The sequence below is a fragment of the Stenella coeruleoalba genome, assembly GCF_951394435.1.
Source record: "Stenella coeruleoalba genome assembly, chromosome: 13".
In the NCBI taxonomy this organism is placed as follows: domain Eukaryota; kingdom Metazoa; phylum Chordata; class Mammalia; order Artiodactyla; family Delphinidae; genus Stenella; species Stenella coeruleoalba.
In genome coordinates, this window is record NC_137159.1 from 71,347,065 (window position 1) to 71,358,387 (window position 11,323).

The following is an 11,323-nucleotide window of genomic DNA, read 5'->3' on the forward strand; positions in this document are numbered from 1 at the left end:
GGTCCTATTGACCTCATACTTTAATATTAATCCTTTGGTGGAACAGAAGCATGGTAGTTACATGATCAGGATCTATCATATACCTGTTGAATTTTCACCAAAGCATAATAGATTCCTAGTTGTATAAAGCATCTGGCTAGTATACATGAACTCACTCCACTTGCTGAGACAAGAACTGATTTAACATTGACACTTTATTTCAAATAGTTTTTTTGTTTTGATTCATAAAATAACCAAACAATAAAGAAAAGTATAAAGAGGTAAAACAAACAAACTCTATTGAGCCAGAAAAAAAAAAGTCAGCACCAAAAAAAAAAAAAAAGTGAGCACCTTTCCACATATTGACTATGTGTATTTGCACATATAAATACAGTATGGTATTCTATTTTACATAATAGACACACTATACATGCTCATAAATAATCTGGTGTCTTTTACTATACAATATATTTTCATCATTAAAGTGGCTGAATAGTTTTGCCTTGTATGTCTCTTTAGCCATATAATTAACCGATCCCTTACTGGGAAATGTTTACATTGTATTTATTTTCTTGTTTGTGTGTTTGTTTTCATAAATAATGCTGTGATTCTAATGCATGCCCCTGTCCAGGGTTTGAAAATTATTTTCTTACATTAAATTCATACAAGATTCATTACTGGCTCAAAGGGTACATGTTTAATTTTTTTTTTTTTACTATATATTTGCCAAATTGACATCCAGAAAAATTGTTCCAATCTATGGTCCTATCTACCTTGCATGAGCCTGCCACTTCCCCACAAAAAGGATTTTGTCAATTTTCCTTTGAATAGACTTTTATTTCTACATTTGCTTGAATTATGGACATTAAGAAAGCTAGGTTTAGAGTTAGGCAGACTGGGGTTTGAAATGGCTCTGCCACTGACTAGCGGTGTGACCCTGAACAAATCCCTTTAACACCTCCAAGCCTCAGTGTCCTCATCTGTAAAATAGGATGCTAGCAAAGGGTTATTGCAAAGATTGAATGAAATAATGTATGCAAAGCACTCAGTAGCGTTTAGTTCACTACTTAGGATCGACCGTGAAAAAGTGAAAATTAGCTCAAACAAAGAAGGTAAAAATCTGACCGACCATTCATCAAGTTGGAAGTATAGGCACAGATAAAGCCAGCTGAACAGTTAACAGGATGCAGTGTCCCCTAAGGACATACTGCAGCTGTAAAATGTCATAATAGCCACCTTCTTCGAGTGACTTCTGCTCTCCTACTCACTGAGAAATCTTGTTCTCCACAATCATAAGTATCAGAAACTGTGGTGTTCATAATTGTATCAATAAGAATGATGTATCTGTCTCTTGCCTAGAGAATCTAAGTCCTTTCTGACAGAAATGCGGCCTTGATTTGAAACCCAGGCGTAGAGTTTTAGATAAAGGGGTTTCTGGACAAACATTCTGCATCTATCTTAACTTTATTGTTTCCAAAGCAATAGTATCCTGGGTCCACCTTGCAGTTCAGATGGATTTTGACCCCTTTATACACAGCCATGCTTTACTTTGAGCCTATATAAATGCTGTTTTATTTAAATTGCATATAAACTCTGTGAAAAGTTACCATCTCCTAGTGTGTGATATTAAGTACAATAGAAGTCGATATTACATAAACATAGGGTTTCATTTGGAGCATCTTAAAATTTTCTTTTTAACACTTTGAAAATATTATTTGTTAAATTAGCTGTTGTTAAACAAATTGAGTGGTTTTTGCCCCCAAATAATACTGATTTTTGAATTGTTTCTTGGAGTTTCTTTCAGTTTTGGTGGCAAAACTTTTTGCTCAGCAAGTTGATTTTTTAAAATTGAGGTATAATTGACATGTATCATTATATTAGTTTCAGGTGTACAACATAATAATTTGATATTTGTATACACTGCAAAATGATCACCACAATAAGTCTAGCTACCATCCATCACCATATAAAGTTACATATTTTTTTCTTCTAATGAGAACTTTTAAGATTTATTCTCTTAGCAACTTTCAAATATGCAATACAATATTATTGACTATATTCACCACACTGTACATTACATCCCCATGACTTATTTATACTATACCTGAAATTTTGTACCTCTTGACCCCCTTCACCCATTTTGCCCACCCTTGAACCCCCATCCCCTCTGGCAGCCACCAATTTATTCTCTGTACCTGTGAGTTTGATTTTGTTTTGTTTTTTTTGTTTTTTAGATTCCACATATAAGTGAAATCATACAGTATTTGTCTTTTTCTGTCTGACGTTTCACTTACCATGATACCCTCAAGTCTATCCATGTTGTAACAAATGGCAAGTTTTTTTAATGACTGAGTAGTATTTCATTGTGTATATATATATGCCACTTCTTCTTTACCCAGATATCCATCAATGGACACTTGGGTGGCTTTTTTTTTAATTAATTAATTAATTTATTTATTTATTTTTGGCCGCACCCCATGGCTTGCGGGATCTTAATTCCCCGATCAGGTATTGAACCCAGGGCCACAGCAGTGAAAGCACTGAGTCCTAACCACTGGACCACCAGGGAACTCCCTAGGTTGTTTCCATATCTTGGCTATTGCAAATAATGCTGCAAAGAACACAGGGGTGCTTATATCTTTTCAAATTACTGTTTTCATTTTCTTCAAGTAAGTACTCAGAAATGGAATTGCTGGATCATATGGTAGTTCTATTTTTAATTTTTTGAGGAACCCCCATACTGTTTCCATGGTAGCTGCACCAATTTACATTCCCACCAGCAGGACATGAGGGTTTCCTTTTCTCTACATCTTCTCCAACACTTATTTCTTGTCTTTTTGATGATAGCCATTCTAATAGGTGTGAGGTGATATCTCATTGTGGTTTTGATTTGCATTTCCCTGATGATTAGTGATGCTGAGCATCTTTTCATGTGCCTGTTGGACATCTCCATGTCTTCTTTGGAAAAGTATCTATTCAGATCCTCTAGCTTGTTTGTGTTTTTTGCTATTGAGTTGTCTGAGTTCTTTATATATTTTGGATATTCACCACTTATTGGATATATGATTTGCAAATATTTTCTCCCATTAAGCAGGTTGCCTTTTCATTTGTTGATGCTTTCTTGTGCTGTGCAGATCTTTATTTTGATGTAGTCCCATGTGTTTATGTTTGCCTTTGTTGCATTTGCTTTTGGAGTCAGATCCAAAAAATTAACACCAATACCAATGCCAAGGAGTTTACTGGCTATGTTTTCTTCTAGGAGTTTTAAGGTTTCAGGTCTTACATTCAAGTCTTTAATCCACTTTGAGTTAATTTTTACGTATGGTGTAAGTTAGTGATCCAGTTTCATTCTTTTACATGTTACTGTCCAGTTTTCCCAACACCATTTATTGAAGAGACTGTCCTTTCCCCATTGTATATTTTTGCCCACTTTGCCATAAGTGAACTGGCCATATATGCATGTGTTTATTTCTGGGCTCTCTATTCTTTTCCAATGATCTATGTGTCTGTTTTTATGCCAATACCATACTCTTTTGATTACTATAGCTTTGTAATATGGTTTGAAATCAGGAAGCATGGTGCTACCAGCTTTGTTCTTCTTTCTCAAGATTACTTTGCCTGTTGCAGGTCTTTTGTGGTTCTATACAAATTTTACAATCCTTTGTTCTGCTTTTGTGAAAAATGCCATAGGAATTTTGATAGAGATTGCATGAAATCTGTAGATTGCTTTGGGTAGGATGGACATTTTAACAGTATTAATTCTTCCAATCCATAAGAATGGAATATTTTTCTATTTATTTGTGTCTTTTTCAATATCTTTCATCAATGCCTCATAGTTTTCAGTGTACAGGTCTTTCACCTCCTTAACTTATCCCTAGGTATTTGATTCTTTCTGATGCAATTGTAAACGAGATTGTTTTCTTAATTTCTCTTTCTGATAGTTCATTGTTAGTGTACAGAAATGCAACCAATTTTTGTATATTGATTTTGTACCCTGCAAATATACTGAATTTGTTTATTAGTTTTTGGTGGAGTCTTTAGGGTTTTTGGTGGAGTCTTTAGGGTTTTTGGTGGAGTCTTTAGGGTTTTCTAGCTATGAAATCATGTCATCTGCAAATAGTGACAATTTTACTTTTTACAATTGATTTTTTAAAGTCAAATAAATAACGAATTATGTCATAGTGTTCTATTATCAAATAACAGGATTTCTGATCTCTTTGCCAAGTCTTGTTGATTAGTTACTGTAACTTTATTCCTGTAAATTACACAGCAGTTAGTTTCTAAAATATTCTTAGGTCCTACGTCAGTTAATTCATTTGTCAGGGCTAACTACTTAGCAACACCATCTTGCTTCATGCTTAGTAGTAAATTCCCCAGTGATATATGCAGCCCCAATGTGTCCAGACCCAATGGAAATGTAGGTGTGATCATGTTTAAAAAACAGTGTTCCTTTCCTGAATGACCACTTCATACCTTTTAGTCTCAACAACTGTCCTGTTTCTCTTAAGGTGGGCATTATCCATGCATACTAATTGTAACTAAAAAGATGAAGGTACCATAAAATATCTTTGGTTTTTACATCTGAATTTTGGGGATTATATTTTCTATGATGAACATTTTGGTTATTTATCATTTTTCACTACTAAAAGCACACTGCAATGGGTGCTTTCTTTGCACCGTTCTGGGATGACAATATCCCAGACAAGCATTAATGATGTAAAATACAGGTATGACTCCCTCACATATGTAGACTTCAGTCAGACTTGCTGTAACGCTGCTTCTTACTTTTGAAGTCTCAATGCCAATTTCAGTTGTATACGTAGGAGGACTGGATTGGTGGCGGCCTGTGTTGTGTGATTCTAGAGATGCCAGATGTACTTTCACCCCCAAGCTTACCAGCGTGCCTGCAATTTTCAACAACAGAGATTCATTCCTTTGGGTTTGTAACTTGCTATTTCAGGATGATTCTTTCAACAAATTGTTTCTCCCTGATTATTATTATTGTAGAAAATCAAGAGCATACAGAGGTTGATAAATGAAGATAGAAATTACCTGTAGTTCACGACTCAGACTCCACTACTGTTAATATTTTGGTATTTCCTTCTTTTACTTTAATATACATAAAATTGAAAAGATGATCTTCCTTTTAGAAACTCTTTTGTCACGCATTAAAGTAGCTTTGGGCTTCCCTGGTGCCACAGTTCTTAAGAATCCGCCTGCCAATACAGGGGACACGAGTTCGAGCCCTGGTCTGGGAAGATCCCACCTGCTGCAGAGCAACTAAGCCCGTGAGGCACAACTACTGAGCCTACATTCTAGAGTCCGTGAGTCACAGCTACTGAACCTGCATGCCACAACTACTGAAGCCCGCTCGCCTAGAGCCCATGCTCTGCAACAAGAGAAGCCACTGCAGTGAGAAGCCCGTGCACCGCAACGAAGGGTAGCTCCCGCTTGCCACATCTAGAGAAAGCCCGTGTGCAGCAACGAAGACCCAACACAGCCAAAAATAAATAAATAAATTTTAAAAATAATAATAAAGTAGCTTTATAGTAAAAGAAATCTGATGATATAAATTCCAAGCACTTCTCTAAACTTACTTCTGGTTCCTTCATTCATTCAATAAACATTAACTAAGTGCCTACTACGAACAAAGTGTTGAGCTAGACACACAGATTAGTGATATACAACACACTATCAGTGAATAAAAATTCACATATTCTTACAAATCAGTAGTCAGACATGTAATCAGTGCATAAACTATTTTAGGTGCTAGTTTCCTTTTTCAGCATTATTTCTTATAGATGCCTCAAACTTCTTGGGTTTTAAGGGTTGTATAGTATTCAATTGTATTGATTTCACCATTCCCTATTATTCCAAATTTGGGGTCTTTCCTCCTCTCTCTCACTTTTGGAGTCCTTCCTTGGACCTAAGTCCTCAAAAGAGGTTGTTAAATCAAAGGGCATAATTGTTATTTGTTTGAGCACTCCTCTTTTAGAATTCAAATACAGGAGGAAGAGCAAATTATATGTGCCTTAGACTGCTCATGATTTCAGTGAAGCAGATGATTTTCTTCCCATTTTGGGGAGGTAAGGGCACTGGAATAGATAAGTATTGGGGAGGGAAGTCAGAGGCTACCGAAGATGAACTTCACCCTCTTTGTGATTCAGCCAGCCTTTCTGAGAGCAACAGGAATGGTTGCTAGGAGTCAGCCTTTTCCACCATCATTAGGTCTTTAGGTTATAGATTCCACAGACTGCAAGTTCAATGAGGGCAGGGCCCTCCACATCCAGGATAAAACCAACACCCCTTGTTTTTCATTCAGTTTGGCTTTCAGAAGGAAAACCTACACTGCTGCTCTTTAAACACTGGTACAACCAATAGCTATTGATACACCAATTCATTCTCTCGTATCTCTGCGGACCAATGATGACTGTGAATTTTCCCATGAAGATGGGGCCTACCGGCTGCTGGTGCTGGGGACCAGGACCTCTGCCAAGGCAGCTGATACATGGGTGAGAGCTCATGGTGGTACCCATTAGTGCCCTGAAGAAGACTCCCCAGTCAGGCCTACTGAGGGGATTCTTGCTGCAGAGGCCCCATAACTCATGTGGGGCTGGCCATCCCCTGGCCAAACTTTTCCTGCACTCCCACTCACCACTGAGCTGCAGACCACAGCAGATTCAAGTAGGCAGCTGTGGAATCTTCTGGGTGGCAACCTAGTGACAAAGTCCCACTCTTTCAGCTTGGTGGGGTGGCCAGATTTCTCTCTTCCTCCCGTCTTTCAGGGCTGCCCAAACTCTGCCACTTGTGCAGAGGAAAGGGTTAAGAAAGCAGAGAAGGGGATATTGCTAGCTATACTTCCTCAGTCCTGAAGGCAAGCTGGCAGCCCCTAAGTTTTTAAAAACAAGAATCATAAGTAGAGATTTCATGCAGAGATTCGTTCATGCAATCATTCAGTAAATATTTATTAAGAGCCCACTATGTGTCGAGCATTATTCTAAGTATTGAGGATGCTGGGGAAGCAGTGTCTGTCCTCAAAAGCTTACATTGTGGGAGAAGCAGATAGCAAATGAATAAACAAGTAAATAAACGAGGAGAGATTTCATATAAGAAGAATATAAAAGTGCAAGCATCAGTGCTAAAATAATCCAATGTATTAAACACCCTGGATTTCTCTCAGAATTTCCCTCCAGTACCAAGCTGAATAAGATCTAAGAATATTCTTCAGTTCAATTTAACGAACTGAGTGCTACTTACTACACTGTCTGAGAAGCTATAAAGACTGAAAAGAGAGGCTTCCTGCCCTCAAGGCATCACCTTCTAATAGGGAAGTTTCATGTGTTCCGCTAACCCCGATAGTTGGTGCTTATACTGTATATCTTCTTTTGGGGAAGGGAAGTGTACATATCACCATTCATGGAGCTAGCATGTGTCAAACATGATATGCTTCAAACTCAGCAATCCTAGGTCCACAAGCTCAGAGCCTGCACAGAGCTTCTTGTTCCAAGAGTGTCTATAGCTGTGATTCCAGGAAAGAGTTTGTTTTGCCCCTCTGCTCGTCCCCATTGCCCAGCCTCATCACTGCCCTCCAGCCTCTCTTTGCCCCCCCACAACTACCCCTTCTCCAAGAGCTGTCAGAGTTTGCTATCTCCTCACTTTCCTGTTGTCCCTGGGGTCAGGAGACACTGGGAGCACTCTTTCCCTTGACTCTTCCCTCATCTGATTTTCGACACCCCCAAACTCCTAAGACAGGAAGAGATCTTGGCACCACTTACTCATATTACAGCTAAGACATCTGAGGCCTGGAGAACCTAAGTGACTTGTCCAAACCGCTAGTTAGTTGCTTCCGGCAGGAGGCATTCTTGCTGGGATGAGTCTGAGGGAAGGCTTTCTGGGACAAGTTTCACAGATGTAAAGGATCTTGCTTGCCTGCTGCTTGCTGTGAGCATGAAAAGGAAGAAGAACACTCAGATGACCAAAAAGAGGCCACACGGAGAGCAATAAAATCACCTGGTCACCCAGAGAGGTGGGCGTGGACGCAGGATTACAAGTGGTAAAGAAGTGAGTGCGCACTGGGAGCTCAAGACTAACTCACTTGTGAAGTCTGTTGATGGAAAGAGAAAATGGCAGTCGAGAACTTAAATGAGGGACTTCCTTGGCAGTCCTGTGGTTGGGACTCCGCTTTTCCACTGCAGGGGACACGGGTTTGATCCCTGGCTGGGGAGCTAGGATCCCGCAAGCCGTGCGGTGAACCAAAAAGAAAAAAAAAATTTTTTAATGAACGCAAGAGGATTATCATTTCAGTAGAAGGCAGATATGACACGTTGGTGGGCAGAGGGGAAGATCATTTATTAGAAGAGATTGAAGTGGCAAAAAAGAAAAATAACTGACCAAGAAACGTTTAACAGAAGTGAACAGGGATGAGATTAAAGCCATAAGTGGAGACATGACTTCTTGATTTATCCTGCCATTAAACTATCCATTTGACTCTAAACTCCATGAAGGGACTTCCCTGGTGGCGCAGTGGATAAGACTCCATGCTCCCAATGCAGGGAGCCCAGGTTCCATCCCTGGTCAGGGAACTAGATCCCACATGCATGCCGCAACTAAGAGTTCGCATGTTGCAACTAAGAGTTTGCATGCTGCAGCTAAGGAGATGGCGAGCCGCAACTAAAGAGCCCACCTGCCACAACTAAGACCTGGCACAACCAAATAAATAAATAAATATTTTAAAAGTAAATGAATAAAATAAACTCCATGAAGACAAGGACCATATCAGGTTTTGTTCACCATCGTGTCCAGTACCTAACACAGAGTAGGAACTCTATATTTGTTGGAGGAATAAACGAATGAATAATAAAGGAACCTCCCAATGCTGCACCTGTGTACTCAGTAGCAAAAGTTTAGATTCAAATAAAAAAAGAAAAAAAAAAAAGAGGCAGGAAGGAGGTTGAAATATAACACAGATACCTGCTTTGGCCTCTTTGGGCAATGTACTGGATGACATCCAGGAAAGCAAGACAAATTGTCAGTAGTCACTGCCGTATAGAGAAACTGACAGTTCTGGTGACTTCAGTGCTGATGTTAATTGGAACTGTACACTACAGCATAAAGTTATTTATCATCCTGAGCTCTGAATGCCAAGTGAAATTTATCATGTAAATCTTTGTATGACACTGAATAGAAGATTAGCTGGTGCCCCTGACAGAAATTTTACCAAAAAAGATAGAAAACTTACACATGCCCAGGGGTGATATTGAAAGTATTTAACAACTGATATGACACAGAAGCCAACAGACCAGCCCTTGGCAACCCATGGAGCTGCACCTGTGCACACTGACAATCAGGACTACATGTGACTGTTGCTTATATTGATGATGCTCAGAGAACAGTAGTGATTTTTTTTTTTTTTTGCAGTACGTGGGCCTCTCACTGTTATGGCCTCTCCCATCGTGGAGCACAGGCTCCGGACGCGCAGGCTCAGCGGCCACGGCTCACAGGCCCAGCCGCTCCGCGGCATGTGGGATCCTCCTGGAACGGGGCACGAACCCGTGTCCCCTGCATCGGCAGGTGGACTCCCAACCACTGCGTCACCAGGGAAGCCCAGTAGTGCTGTTTTTAAAAGCCTATTCTACTGGGTAGAAGGGAGAGTGTTGCATGCTCTTAGAGCAACAGTTTCCCCACAAGTTCTTAGCCTGAGTCTTCTCTATCCAGTAGAGAAAAACTTGACTGTTTCTTCAACTTTGTCCTCCAGACTTCAGCAAACCCTGATCCCTGCACAAGGCCTGCCCTTAGCTAATCCATCTGCCAGTTACCTTCACTAGCCTGCATTTACCCCCCACATCTGCCACCCACCCTAATCATGCACCTAACAGACCAAGATCTTGACAGGAATGAACCACAGAAAAGACTCCAAGAAAATTTTACAACATAGAGGACCAATGGTTGAAAACTAAATTTCAAGAAGTTGCACATTGATGATCATAAAAGAGATAAGACTATAATCCCCTGAGTTTCCCGTAGGTCATGTACAGACTCCACCTCTAGTTTTAAAAGATGGAAAACCAAATACAGAGATGATACACTCTATTCATTGCTTAAGGAATTAAGTTCTTCTTTGTGTCTTAACATTGTATTTTTGTGCTGTAAAACCAAAGGAAGCATACCTGGTGGACTGCCTTTGGAAATCCAAGATTGCATTAGTCGACAACTCACAGGCAATTGCCACAACTGTTTAGCCTCCTATGGAAGGTGTAACTTATTCCACAGCATTATAATTAACCAATCGTTCAACAGGGCTATGGTCTGTTCAACAGGGTTATGGCCACCCCCAAGTCATATGTTGAAATCCTAAACCCCAGTACCTCAGAATGTAACTGTATTTGGAGAAAGAGCCTTCAAAGGGATGATTAAGTTAAAATGAGGCTGTAAGTGTGGGTCCTAATCCAATCTGATTGATGTCCTTGTAAGAAGATGAAATTTGGACACACAAAGAGACACCAGGGATGTGCATGCACAGAGTTGAAAGACCATGTGAGGACACAATGAGAAGGTGGGCATCTACAAACCAAGGAAAGAGGCCTCAGAAGAAATCAAACCTGCCAATGCCTTGATCTTGGACTTCCAACCTCCAGAACTGTGAGAAAATAAATTTCTGTTGTTTGAGCCACCCAGTCTGTGGTATTTTGTTATGGCAGGCCCTAGAAGACTAAGATAAACAGGTACTTATTGCAGGCCTAATGCACATGGGCTACAGTGACCAAAGAGTCAGTCCTTAGTAAATAAATGCTAAATATGAAATGAATGCCCTCTGCAAAATGACTGCGTTTGTCTTTAGACCAAGAATATCTCCTAGAATAAAGTAATAAGTTAATATCATTGTTTATATATCAAATTTCTATGAGTTTGGTCAATGTGTATCACTTCTTTGCAGCATAATAATTCCTGAACGAACTAATAGAACTGAGTTTCTAAACCTTGCAGGTTCCAATGCTGTATCAATTCTTTGGTTGAAACTTATGAAAATAAACTCTTGCTACTGAGGCAAGAATTGATTGGGAGGATATAGGGCAGGTCAGAGAATAAAAAGATCTTTTGGATTTGTTGTCAGGAGGCCAGAACCAAAGCAGCTTCAAGGATCTGGGAATCAGGAACTGTGAACTCTCTTCCTATGACAACATATGAACATAGCTTTACCCCCTTCTGTGCCTGTATTTCTCAACTCGAAGTTCAGCTTCCTGGGATAAAAAATGTTACTGGCCAAGCAAAGATCAAACATCAACCTCTATGTTGGGGGTAGATGAGAGATTGTTGTAACTGACAACACATCAAAACCACATATTGA